The sequence below is a fragment of the Hyla sarda genome, unplaced genomic scaffold, assembly GCF_029499605.1.
Source record: "Hyla sarda isolate aHylSar1 unplaced genomic scaffold, aHylSar1.hap1 scaffold_2720, whole genome shotgun sequence".
Classification (NCBI taxonomy): Eukaryota; Metazoa; Chordata; class Amphibia; order Anura; family Hylidae; genus Hyla; species Hyla sarda.
Genome location: NW_026609419.1, coordinates 1,363 through 16,599, shown reverse-complemented (window position 1 = coordinate 16,599; position 15,237 = coordinate 1,363).

Genomic DNA, 15,237 nt, shown 5'->3' with positions numbered 1-15,237 from the left:
TGGAGATGTATAATGATGTATAATGGAGATGTATAATGGAGATGTATAATGGTGATGTATAATGGAGATGTATAATGGTGATGTATAATGGTGATGTATAATGGAGATGTGTAATGATGTATAATGGTGATGTGTAATGGAGATGTATAATGGTGATGTATAATGGAGATGTATAATGGAGATGTATAATGATGTATAATGGAGATGTATAATGGAGATGTATAATGGTGATGTATAATGGAGATGTATAATGGTGATGTATAATGGTGATGTATAATGGAGATGTGAAATGGTGATGTATAATGGAGATGTATAATGGTGATGTATAATGATGTATAATGGTGATGTATAATGGAGATGTATAATGGAGATGTATAATGGTGTATAATGGAGATGTATAATGATGTATAATGGTGATGTATAATGATGTATAATGGTGATGTATAATGGTGATGTATAATGGAGATGTATAATGGTGATGTATAATGATGTATAATGGTGATGTATAATGATGTATAATGGTGATGTATAATGGTGATGTATAATGGAGATGTATAATGGTGATGTATAATGGAGATGTATAATGGTGTATAATGGAGATGTATAATGATGTATAATGGTGATGTATAATGATGTATAATGGTGATGTATAATGGTGATGTATAATGGTGATGTATAATGATGTATAATGGTGATGTATAATGGAGATGTATAATGGTGATGTATAATGGTGAAGTATAATGATGTATAATGGTGATGTATAATGGTGATGTATAATGGTGATGTATAATGGTGATGTATAATGGAGATGTATAATGATGTATAATGGAGATGTATAATGGTGTATAATGGTGATGTATAATGGAGATGTATAATGGTGATGTATAATGGTGATGTATAATGGAGATGTATAATGGAGATGTATAATGGAGATGTATAATGATGTATAATGGAGATGTATAATGGTGTATAATGGTGATGTATAATGATGTATAATGGTGATGTATAATGATGTATAATGGTGATGTATAATGGTGATGTATAATGGTGATGTATAATGGTGATGTATAATGGTGATGTATAATGATGTATAATGGTGATGTATAATGGTGATGTATAATGGTGATGTATAATGATGTATAATGGTGATGTATAATGATGTATAATGGTGATGTATAATGGTGATGTATAATGGAGATGTATAATGATGATGTATAATGATGATGTATAATGGTGATGTATAATGGAGATGTATAATGGTGATGTATAATGGTGATGTATAATGGAGATGTATAATGATGTATAATGATGTATAATGATGTATAATGGTGATGTATAATGATGTATAATGGTGATGTATAATGGAGATGTATAATGATGTATAATGGTGATGTATAATGGTGATGTATAATGGAGATGTATAATGGAGATGTATAATGGTGATGTATAATGGTGATGTATAATGGTGATGTATAATGGAGATGTATAATGATGTATAATGGAGATGTATAATGGTGATGTATAATGGTGATGTATAATGATGTATAATGGTGATGTATAATGGTGATGTGTAATGATGTATAATGATGTATAATGGAGATGTATAATGATGTATAATGGTGATGTATAATGATGTATAATGGTGATGTATAATGGTGATGTATAATGGTGATGTATAATGGAGATGTATAATGGAGATGTATAATGGAGATGTATAATGGTGATGTATAATGGTGATGTATAATGGAGATGTGAAATGGTGATGTATAATGGAGATGTATAATGGTGATGTATAATGGTGATGTATAATGGAGATGTATAATGGTGATGTATAATGGAGATGTATAATGGTGATGTATAATGATGTATAATGGTGATGTATAATGGAGATGTATAATGATGTATAATGGAGATGTATAATGGTGATGTATAATGATGTATAATGGTGATGTATAATGATGTATAATGGTGATGTATAATGGAGATGTATAATGGTGATGTATAATGGTGATGTATAATGATGTATAATGGTGATGTATAATGATGTATAATGGTGATGTATAATGGAGATGTATAATGATGTGTAATGATGTATAATGGTGATGTATAATGATGTATAATGGTGATGTATAATGGAGATGTATAATGATGTATAATGGTGATGTATAATGGAGATGTATAATGATGTGTAATGATGTATAATGGTGATGTATAATGATGTATAATGGTGATGTATAATGGTGATGTATAATGGTGATGTATAATGATGTATAATGGTGATGTATAATGGAGATGTATAATGATGTATAATGGAGATGTATAATGGTGATGTATAATGGTGATGTATAATGGTGATGTATAATGGAGATGTATAATGATGTATAATGGAGATGTATAATGGTGATGTATAATGGAGATGTATAATGATGTATAATGGTGATGTATAATGATGTATAATGATGTATAATGGTGATGTATAATGGTGATGTATAATGGTGATGTATAATGGAGATGTATAATGGTGATGTATAATGATGATGTATAATGGAGATGTATAATGGTGATGTATAATGATGTATAATGGTGATGTATAATGGAGATGTATAATGGTGATGTATAATGATGATGTATAATGATGATGTATAATGGTGATGTATAATGATGTATAATGGAGATGTATAATGGTGATGTATAATGGTGATGTGTAATGATGTATAATGGTGATGTGTAATGGAGATGTATAATGGTGATGTATAATGATGTATAATGGTGATGTATAATGGTGATGTATAATGGTGATGTATAATGGTGATGTATAATGGTGATGTATAATGGTGATGTATAATGGAGATGTATAATGATGTATAATGGAGATGTATAATGGTGATGTATAATGGTGATGTATAATGATGTATAATGGTGATGTATAATGGTGATGTATAATGGAGATGTATAATGGTGATGTATAATGATGATGTATAATGGAGATGTATAATGATGTATAATGGAGATGTATAATGGTGATGTATAATGGTGATGTGTAATGATGTATAATGGTGATGTGTAATGGAGATGTATAATGGTGATGTATAATGGAGATGTATAATGGTGATGTATAATGATGTATAATGGTGATGTATAATGGTGATGTATAATGGTGATGTATAATGGAGATGTATAATGGTGATGTATAATGATGATGTATAATGGAGATGTATAATGATGTATAATGGAGATGTATAATGGTGATGTATAATGGTGATGTATAATGGTGATGTATAATGGTGATGTGTAATGGTGATGTATAATGGTGATGTATAATGGTGATGTATAATGATGTATAATGGTGATGTATAATGGTGATGTATAATGGAGATGTATAATGGTGATGTATAATGGTGATGTGTAATGGTGATGTATAATGGTGATGTATAATGATGTATAATGGTGATGTATAATGGTGATGTATAATGGAGATGTATAATGGTGATGTATAATGGTGATGTATAATGGTGATGTATAATGATGTATAATGGAGATGTATAATGGTGATGTGTAATGGAGATGTGTAATGATGTATAATGGAGATGTATAATGATGTATAATGATGTATAATGGTGATGTATAATGATGTATAATGGTGATGTATAATGGAGATGTATAATGATGTATAATGGAGATGTATAATGGTGATGTATAATGGTGATGTATAATGGTGATGTATAATGGAGATGTATAATGATGTATAATGGAGATGTATAATGGTGATGTATAATGGAGATGTATAATGATGTATAATGGTGATGTATAATGATGTATAATGATGTATAATGGTGATGTATAATGGTGATGTATATAATGGTGATGTATAATGGTGATGTATAATGGAGATGTATAATGGTGATGTATAATGATGATGTATAATGGAGATGTATAATGGTGATGTATAATGATGTATAATGGTGATGTATAATGGAGATGTATAATGGTGATGTATAATGATGATGTATAATGATGATGTATAATGGTGATGTATAATGATGTATAATGGAGATGTATAATGGTGATGTATAATGGTGATGTGTAATGATGTATAATGGTGATGTGTAATGGAGATGTATAATGGTGATGTATAATGATGTATAATGGTGATGTATAATGGTGATGTATAATGGTGATGTATAATGGTGATGTATAATGGTGATGTATAATGGTGATGTATAATGGAGATGTATAATGATGTATAATGGAGATGTATAATGGTGATGTATAATGGTGATGTATAATGATGTATAATGGTGATGTATAATGGTGATGTATAATGGAGATGTATAATGGTGATGTATAATGATGATGTATAATGGAGATGTATAATGATGTATAATGGAGATGTATAATGGTGATGTATAATGGTGATGTGTAATGATGTATAATGGTGATGTGTAATGGAGATGTATAATGGTGATGTATAATGGAGATGTATAATGGTGATGTATAATGATGTATAATGGTGATGTATAATGGTGATGTATAATGGTGATGTATAATGGAGATGTATAATGGTGATGTATAATGATGATGTATAATGGAGATGTATAATGATGTATAATGGAGATGTATAATGGTGATGTATAATGGTGATGTATAATAGTGATGTGTAATGGTGATGTATAATGGTGATGTATAATGGTGATGTATAATGATGTATAATGGTGATGTATAATGGTGATGTATAATGGAGATGTATAATGGTGATGTATAATGGTGATGTGTAATGGTGATGTATAATGATGTATAATGGTGATGTATAATGGTGATGTATAATGGAGATGTATAATGGTGATGTATAATGGTGATGTATAATGGTGATGTATAATGGTGATGTATAATGATGTATAATGGTGATGTATAATGGTGATGTATAATGGAGATGTATAATGGTGATGTATAATGGTGATGTATAATGGTGATGTATAATGATGTATAATGGAGATGTATAATGGTGATGTGTAATGGAGATGTATAATGATGTATAATGGTGATGTATAATGGTGATGTATAATGGAGATGTATAATGATGTATAATGGTGATGTATAATGATGTATAATGGTGATGTATAATGGTGATGTATAATGGTGATGTGTAATGGTGATGTATAATGGTGATGTATAATGATGTATAATGGTGATGTATAATGGTGATGTATAATGGTGATGTATAATGGTGATGTATAATGGTGATGTATAATGGTGATGTATAATGGTGATGTATAATGGAGATGTATAATGGTGATGTATAATGGTGATGTATAATGGTGATGTATAATGGTGATGTATAATGATGTATAATGGTGATGTATAATGATGTATAATGGTGATGTGTAATGATGTATAATGGTGATGTGTAATGGAGATGTATAATGATGTATAATGGTGATGTATAATGGTGATGTATAATGGAGATGTATAATGATGTATAATGGTGATGTATAATGATGTATAATGGTGATGTATAATGGTGATGTATAATGGTGATGTGTAATGGTGATGTATAATGGTGATGTATAATGATGTATAATGGTGATGTATAATGGTGATGTATAATGGTGATGTATAATGGTGATGTATAATGGTGATGTATAATGGTGATGTATAATGGTGATGTATAATGATGTGTAATGGAGATGTATAATGGTGATGTATAATGGTGATGTATAATGGTGATGTATAATGGAGGTGTATAATGATGTATAATGGAGATGTATAATGGTGATGTATAATGGTGATGTATAATGATGTATAATGGTGATGTATAATGGTGATGTATAATGGTGATGTATAATGGTGATGTATAATGGTGATGTATAATGGTGATGTATAATGGTGATGTATAATGGTGATGTGTAATGGTGATGTATAATGGTGATGTATAATGATGTATAATGGTGATGTATAATGGTGATGTATAATGGTGATGTATAATGGTGATGTATAATGGTGATGTATAATGGTGATGTATAATGGTGATGTATAATGATGTGTAATGGTGATGTATAATGGTGATGTATAATGGTGATGTATAATGGAGATGTATAATGATGTATAATGGAGATGTATAATGGTGATGTATAATGGTGATGTATAATGATGTATAATGGTGATGTATAATGATGTATAATGGAGATGTGTAATGGTGATGTATAATGATGTGTAATGATGTATAATGGTGATGTATAATGGTGATGTATAATGGTGATGTGTAATGATGTATAATGATGTATAATGGAGATGTATAATGGTGATGTCTAATGAGGTATAATGATGTATAATCATGTGTGATATGTGATGAGGTATATTGATGGGTGATTATGTATAATGATGATGTATGATGAGATATAATAATGTGGAGGTTTTGTTCCATGGGTAGAGGCTCCTCTACTATTAAAGCGCAGCTGTCAAGGATATTGTACCCCAGACTAATACCATTATAGTATAGATGAGGACACGTGTAATATATACCAGTATAATATAGATGAGGACACGTGTAATATATACCAGTATAATATAGATGAGGACACGTGTAATATATACCAGTATAATATAGATGAGGACACGTGTAATATATACCAGTATAATATAGATGAGGACACGTGTAATATATACCAGTATAATATAGATGAGGACACGTGTAATATATACCAGTATAATATAGATGAGGACACGTGTAATATATACCAGTATAATATAGATGAGGACACGTGTAATATATAATATAGATGAGGACACGTGTAATATATACCAGTATAATATAGATGAGGACACGTGTAATATATACCAGTATAATATAGATGAGGACACGTGTAATATATACCAGTATAATATAGATGAGGACACGTGTAATATATACCATTATAGTATAGATGAGGACACGTGTAATATATACCAGTATAATATAGATGAGGACACGTGTAATATATACCAGTATAATATAGATGAGGACACGTGTAATATATACCAGTATAATATAGATGAGGACACGTGTAATATATACCAGTATAATATAGATGAGGACACGTGTAATATATACCATTATAATATAGATGAGGACACGTGTAATATATACCAGTATAATATAGATGAGGACACGTGTAATATATAATATAGATGAGGACACGTGTAATATATACCATTATAGTATAGATGAGGACACGTGTAATATATACCAGTATAATATAGATGAGGACACGTGTAATATATAGCAGTATAATATAGATGAGGACACGTGTAATATATACCAGTATAATATAGATGAGGACACGTGTAATATATACCAGTATAATATAGATGAGGACACGTGTAATATATACCAGTATAATATAGATGAGGACACGTGTAATATATACCAGTATAATATAGATGAGGACACGTGTAATATATACCAGTATAATATAGATGAGGACACGTGTAATATATACCAGTATAATATAGATGAGGACACGTGTAATATATACCAGTATAATATAGATGAGGACACGTGTAATATATACCATTATAGTATAGATGAGGACACGTGTAATATATACCAGTATAATATAGATGAGGACACGTGTAATATATACCAGTATAATATAGATGAGGACACGTGTAATATATAGCAGTATAATATAGATGAGGACACGTGTAATATATACCAGTATAATATAGATGGACACGTGTAATATATACCAGTATAATATAGATGAGGACACGTGTAATATATAATATAGATGAGGACACGTGTAATATACACCAGTATAATATAGATGAGGACACGTGTAATATATACCAGTATAATATAGATGAGGACACGTGTAATATATAATATAGATGAGGACACGTGTAATATATACCAGTATAATATAGATGAGGACACGTGTAATATATACCAGTATAATATAGATGAGGACACGTGTAATATATAATATAGATGAGGACACGTGTAATATATACCAGTATAATATAGATGAGGACACGTGTAATATATACCAGTATAATATAGATGAGGACACGTGTAATATATACCAGTATAATATAGATGAGGACACGTGTAATATATACCAGTATAATATAGATGAGGACACGTGTAATATATAGCAGTATAATATAGATGAGGACACGTGTAATATATACCAGTATAATATAGATGAGGACACGTGTAATATATAGCAGTATAATATAGATGAGGACACGTGTAATATATACCAGTATAATATAGATGAGGACACGTGTAATATATACCAGTATAATATAGACGAGGACACATGTAATATATACCAGTATAATATAGACGAGGAAACGTGTAATATATACCATTATAATATAGATGAGGACACGTGTAATATATACCAGTATAATATAGATGAGGACATGTGTAATATATACCAGTATAATATAGATGAGGACACGTGTAATATATACCAGTATAATATAGATGAGGACACGTGTAATATATAATATAGATGAGGACACGTGTAATATATACCAGTATAATATGGATGAGGACACGTGTAATATATACCAGTATAATATAGATGAGGACACGTGTAATATATACCAGTATAATATAGATGAGGACACGTGTAATATATACCAGTATAATATAGATGAGGACACGTGTAATATATACCATTATAATATAGATGAGGACACGTGTAATATATACCAGTATAATATAGATGAGGACACGTGTAATATATAATATAGATGAGGACACGTGTAATATATACCATTATAGTATAGATGAGGACACGTGTAATATATACCAGTATAATATAGATGAGGACACGTGTAATATATACCAGTATAATATAGATGAGGACACGTGTAATATATAGCAGTATAATATAGATGAGGACACGTGTAATATATACCAGTATAATATAGATGAGAACACGTGTAATATATAGCAGTATAATATAGATGAGGACACGTGTAATATATAATATAGATGAGGACACGTGTAATATATAATATAGATGAGGACACGTGTAATATATACCAGTATAATATAGATGAGGACACGTGTAATATATACCAGTATAATATAGATGAGGACACGTGTAATATATAATATAGATGAGGACACGTGTAATATATAATATAGATGAGGACACGTGTAATATATACCAGTATAATATAGATGAGGACACGTGTAATATATACCAGTATAATATAGATGAGGACACGTGTAATATATACCAGTATAATATAGATGAGGACACGTGTAATATATACCAGTATAATATAGATGAGGACACGTGTAATTTATACCAGTATAATATAGATGAGGACACGTGTAATATATACCAGTATAATATAGATGAGGACACGTGTAATATATAATATAGATGAGGACACGTGTAATATATAATATAGATGAGGACACGTGTAATATATACCAGTATAATATAGATGAGGACACGTGTAATATATAATATAGATGAGGACATGTGTAATATATACCAGTATAATATAGATGAGGACACGTGTAATATATACCAGTATAATATAGATGAGGACACGTGTAATATATACCAGTATAATATAGATGAGGACACGTGTAATATATACCAGTATAATATAGATGAGGACACGTGTAATATATACCAGTATAATATAGATGAGGACACGTGTAATATATACCAGTATAATATAGATGAGGACACGTGTAATATATACCAGTATAATATAGATGAGGACACGTGTAATTTATACCAGTATAATATAGATGAGGACACGTGTAATATATAATATAGATGAGGACACGTGTAATATATAATATAGATGAGGACACGTGTAATATATACCAGTATAATATAGATGAGGACACGTGTAATATATACCAGTATAATATAGATGAGGACACGTGTAATATATACCAGTATAATATAGATGAGGACACGTGTAATATATACCAGTATAATATAGATGAGGACACATGTAATATATACCAGTATAATATAGATGAGGACACGTGTAATATATACCAGTATAATATAGATGAGGACACGTGTAATATATACCAGTATAATATAGATGAGGACACGTGTAATATATACCAGTATAATATAGATGAGGACACGTGTAATATATAATATAGATGAGGACACGTGTAATATATACCAGTATAATATAGATGAGGACACGTGTAATATATACCAGTATAATATAGATGAGGACACGTGTAATATATAATATAGATGAGGACACGTGTAATATATACCAGTATAATATAGATGAGGACACATGTAATATATAGCAGTATAATATAGATGAGGACACGCGTAATATATACCAGTATAATATAGATGAGGACACGTGTAATATATAATATAGATGAGGACAAGTGTAATATATACCAGTATAATATAGATGAGGACACATGTAATATATAGCAGTATAATATAGATGAGGACACGCGTAATATATACCAGTATAATATAGATGAGGACACGTGTAATATATAATATAGATGAGGACACGTGTAATATATACCAGTATAATATAGATGAGGACACGTGTAATATATACCAGTATAATATAGATGAGGACACGTGTAATATATAATATAGATGAGGACACGTGTAATATATACCAGTATAATATAGATGAGGACACGTGTAATATATACCAGTATAATATAGATGAGGACACGTTTAATATATACCAGTATAATATAGATGAGGACACGTGTAATATATACCAGTATAATATAGATGAGGACACGTGTAATATATACCAGTATAATATAGATGAGGACACGTGTAATATATACCAGTATAATATAGATGAGGACACGTGTAATATATACCAGTATAATATAGATGAGGACACGTGTAATATATACCAGTATAATATAGATGAGGACACGTGTAATATATACCAGTATAATATAGATGAGGACACGTGTAATATATACCAGTATAATATAGATGAGGACACGTGTAATATATAATATAGATGAGGACACGTGTAATATATACCAGTATAATATAGATGAGGACACGTGTAATATATACCAGTATAATATAGATGAGGACACGTGTAATATATACCAGTATAATATAGATGAGGACACGTGTAATATATAATATAGATGAGGACACGTGTAATATATACCAGTATAATATAGATGAGGACACGTGTAATATATACCAGTATAATATAGATGAGGACACGTGTAATATATAATATAGATGAGGACACGTGTAATATATACCATTATAGTATAGATGAGGACACGTGTAATATATACCAGTATAATATAGATGAGGACACGTGTAATATATACCAGTATAATATAGATGAGGACACGTGTAATATATAGCAGTATAATATAGATGAGGACACGTGTAATATATACCAGTATAATATAGATGAGGACACGTGTAATATATAATATAGATGAGGACACGTGTAATATATAATATAGATGAGGACACGTGTAATATATAATATAGATGAGGACACGTGTAATATATAATATAGATGAGGACACGTGTAATATATAGCAGTATAATATAGACGAGGACACGTGTAATATATACCATTATAGTATAGATGAGGACACGTGTAATATATACCAGTATAATATAGATGAGGACACGTGTAATATATACCAGTATAATATAGATGAGGACACGTGTAATATATACCAGTATAATATAGATGAGGACACGTGTTATATATACCAGTATTATATAGATGAGGACACGTGTAATATATACCAGTATAATAAAGATGAGGACACGTGTAATATATACCAGTATAATATAGATGAGGACACGTGTAATATATACCAGTATAATATAGATGAGGACACGTGTAATATATAATATAGATGAGGACACGTGTAATATATACCAGTATAATATAGATGAGGACACGTGTAATATATACCAGTATAATATAGATGAGGACACGTGTAATATATACCAGTATAATATAGATGAGGACACGTGTAATATATAATATAGATGAGGACACGTGTAAATATATAATATAGATGAGGACACGTGTAATATATACCAGTATAATATAGATGAGGACACGTGTAATATATACCAGTATAATATAGATGAGGACACGTGTAATATATAATATAGATGAGGACACGTGTAATATATAATATAGATGAGGACACGTGTAATATATACCAGTATAATATAGATGAGGACACGTGTAATATATAATATAGATGAGGACACGTGTAATATATAATATAGATGAGGACACGTGTAATATATAATATAGATGAGGACACGTGTAATATATAATATAGATGAGGACACGTGTAATATATAATATAGATGAGGACACGTGTAATATATACCAGTATAATATAGATGAGGACACGTGTAATATATACCAGTATAATATAGATGAGGACACGTGTAATATATACCAGTATAATATAGATGAGGACACGTGTAATATATACCAGTATAATATAGATGAGGACACGTGTAATATATACCAGTATAATATAGATGAGGACACGTGTAATATATACCAGTATAATATAGATGAGGACACGTGTAATATATACCAGTATAATATAGATGAGGACACGTGTAATATATACCAGTATAATATAGATGAGGACACGTGTAATATATACCAGTATAATATAGATGAGGACACGTGTAATATATACCAGTATAATATAGATGAGGACACGTGTAATATATACCAGTATAATATAGATGAGGACACGTGTAATATATACCAGTATAATATAGATGAGGACACGTGTAATATATACCAGTATAATATAGATGAGGACACGTGTAATATATACCAGTATAATATAGATGAGGACACGTGTAATATATACCAGTATAATATAGATGAGGACACGTGTAATATATAGCAGTATAATATAGATGAGGACACGTGTAATATATAGCAGTATAATATAGATGAGGACACGTGTAATATATACCAGTATAATATAGATGAGGACACGTGTAATATATACCAGTATAATATAGATGAGGACACGTGTAATATATACCAGTATAATATAGATGAGGACACGTGTAATATATACCAGTATAATATAGATGAGGACACGTGTAATATATACCAGTATAATATAGATGAGGACACGTGTAATATATACCAGTATAATATAGATGAGGACACGTGTAATATATACCAGTATAATATAGATGAGGACACATGTAATATATACCAGTATAATATAGATGAGGACACATGTAATATATACCAGTATAATATAGATGAGGACACGTGTAATATATACCAGTATAATATAGATGAGGACACGTGTAATTTATACCAGTATAATATAGATGAGGACACGTGTAATATATACCAGTATAATATAGATGAGGACACGTGTAATATATACCAGTATAATATAGATGAGGACACGTGTAATATATACCAGTATAATATAGATGAGGACACGTGTAATATATACCAGTATAATATAGATGAGGACACGTGTAATATATACCAGTATTATATAGATGAGGACACGTGTAATATATACCAGTATTATATAGATGAGGACACGTGTAATATATACCAGTATAATATAGATGAGGACACGTGTAATATATACCAGTATAATATAGATGAGGACACGTGTAATATATACCAGTATTATATAGATGAGGACACGTGTAATATATACCATTATAGTATAGATGAGGACACGTGTAATATATACCAGTATAATATAGATGAGGACACGTGTAATATATACCAGTATAATATAGATGAGGACACGTGTAATATATACCAGTATAATATAGATGAGGACACGTGTAATATATACCAGTATTATATAGATGAGGACACGTGTAATATATACCAGTATTATATAGATGAGGACACGTGTAATATATACCAGTATAATATAGATGAGGACACGTGTAATATATACCAGTATAATATAGATGAGGACACGTGTAATATATACCAGTATTATATAGATGAGGACACGTGTAATATATACCAGTATAATATAGATGAGGACACGTGTAATATATACCAGTATAATATAGATGAGGACACGTGTAATATATACCATTATAGTATAGATGAGGACACGTGTAATATATACCAGTATAATATAGATGAGGACACGTGTAATATATAATATAGATGAGGACACGTGTAATATATAATATAGATGAGGACACGTGTAATATATAATATAGATGAGGACACGTGTAATATATAATATAGATGAGGACACGTGTAATATATAATATAGATGAGGACACGTGTAATATATAATATAGATGAGGACACGTGTAATATATACCAGTATAATATAGATGAGGACACGTGTAATATATACCAGTATAATATAGATGAGGACACGTGTAATATATACCAGTATAATATAGATGAGGACACGTGTAATATATACCAGTATAATATAGATGAGGACACGTGTAATATATACCAGTATAATATAGATGAGGACACGTGTAATATATACCAGTATAATATAGATGAGGACACGTGTAATATATACCAGTATAATATAGATGAGGACACGTGTAATATATACCAGTATAATATAGATGAGGACACGTGTAATATATACCAGTATTATATAGATGAGGACACGTGTAATATATACCAGTATAATATAGATGAGGACACGTGTAATATATACCAGTATAATATAGATGAGGACACGTGTAATATATACCAGTATAATATAGATGAGGACACATGTAATATATACCAGTATAATATAGATGAGGACACGTGTAATATATACCAGTATAATATAGATGAGGACACGTGTAATATATACCAGTATAATATAGATGAGGACACGTGTAATATATACCAGTATAATATAGATGAGGACACATGTAATATATAATATAGATGAGGACACGTGTAATATATAATATAGATGAGGACACATGTAATATATAATATAGATGAGGACACGTGTAATATATAATATAGATGAGGACACGTGTAATATATAATATAGATGAGGACACGTGTAATATATACCAGTATAATATAGATGAGGACACGTGTAATATATACCAGTATAATATAGATGAGGACACGTGTAATATATACCAGTATAATATAGATGAGGACACGTGTAATATATAGCAGTATAATATAGATGAGGACACGTGTAATATATACCAGTATAATATAGATGAGGACACGTGTAATATATACCAG